This window comes from Glycine max, chromosome 10 (genome assembly GCF_000004515.6).
Source record: "Glycine max cultivar Williams 82 chromosome 10, Glycine_max_v4.0, whole genome shotgun sequence".
Classification (NCBI taxonomy): domain Eukaryota; kingdom Viridiplantae; phylum Streptophyta; class Magnoliopsida; order Fabales; family Fabaceae; genus Glycine; species Glycine max.
This window is the reverse complement of record NC_038246.2, coordinates 46,809,691-46,811,278: the sequence shown is the minus strand read 5'-3', so window position 1 is coordinate 46,811,278 and position 1,588 is coordinate 46,809,691. Positions and strand designations below refer to the sequence as shown.

The window sequence follows — 1,588 nt, the reverse complement described above, 5'->3', positions numbered from 1 at the left end:
AAAATCTAAAGAGAGGTATTGGATTGGAGATGGTCTAAAGGTCACTTTTTTTTTTTTTTAATGTACTTTAATTTTAACGTGGGCATAATTGGTGAGCAAAACATTTTATCTAATTTCATTATAGGAAATAAAACACTTCCATAGATGTTGTTCTTTTAGTCAGCTTATAGCCCCCACAAGAAGCAAGGAACCAAAATATATATATATATATATATATATATATATATATATATATATATATATATATATATATATATATATATATTTCATCAAATGTTGTTGCGACGTCTAGAATTAGAAAAAAATCTTACAATGATGGACATACTTTCACCATAAGAGATGGAGATGAAGATCGACGAGAGCTAAAGAAATTATATAAAATGGAATTCTAAATATACCTAGAGAGGAGGAGAGATAGCATAAAATTGGTACACAAATTTGGGGGACACCAAAAGCACCAAAATAGAGAACTATTTTATGATATTCATTATCATAGCAAACCCGTTAAATTTCTGGTGAAGTAAATAATAAATAAAAAGGGATAAATAAATCTAAATACATAAAAGAATGTATACAACATATAGCACTCCCAGCATAAGACATACCTCAATCACATCCACAAAACTAGGAACACATGGTATGTTATTTAGTCGAAGAATTCCCAATTGAACTTGTGATTAGGATGATCTAAATTATTGGTCACTGAGCTAGATGTGGGTGTGGTGGAAGTGTCCGGAAATAATGGTGGTAAAGATCAAATGTCTCCCATTTTGTGGTAACTACTACTTTTGAAGTAGAATGCCTTAAGGATTTATGTTGTTGTTGCTCCTGATTTGGTGCTAATTTATGATGCCCATTTGACACACTTTGTGGTTGCTCTTGAATTGGTGCCAGCCTTTTCCTATTTGAATGCTTGTGTTGAGGCTTTCTTGGTGCATAATCCTCATTAGTACTAGCCATCGAATTCTTAATTTTTAACATATCCTGAGTTTCAACATACGCTTGAACTCTTTAACCTTCAAAATAAATAACCAACAAAATCAATTTGAGAGAAACCTAAGGCGCTAGTGAAAAACAAGATACACAGGAATATATGTGCAAAAAATTTGCCTGCATTTCCCTTTTCATTTTAACATCTTCATCAACCATTATGCTATCCAATTTAAGCAGTTGATTAATCAACAAATCGATCAAATTAAGCACATTCATTTCTGAAACCTTCCCACCTTTACTAAGTATTGATTCAAGAGCAGACACCTAACCAAATCCAATCACTAATCAGTTACCGCCCAACTAAACTACTAAATTATTTATTAAAACAACCCCACCTTAGGAAAAAAAATGGTACCTGCCCAGCAAGCCTATCTACTTCCAAGCTAATTTCTGATATATATTTGGTAGTTCTTTCCATCTTTGCGTTCATCCTCATTTCTAAGTACCTTTTCTCTTGACTAATAGAGTCCTCCACAAACATCAACTTGGATTTGTCTTTGACCCCTACGATGTCAAGAAACACCTTAGAATCTCTCTCTTTGTTTTTATAAAACAACTTTTGGTCGTGATGGTGCAATCTAGTTGGCTCAGAAAG

The 1,588-nt window shown here is 32.8% G+C and overlaps 1 pseudogene; it reads right to left on the bottom strand.

Moving 5' to 3' along the window:
- Nucleotides 1–646: 646 nt before the first annotated feature.
- LOC100811933 (BAG family molecular chaperone regulator 1-like) lies at nucleotides 647–1,588 on the bottom strand (annotated as a pseudogene).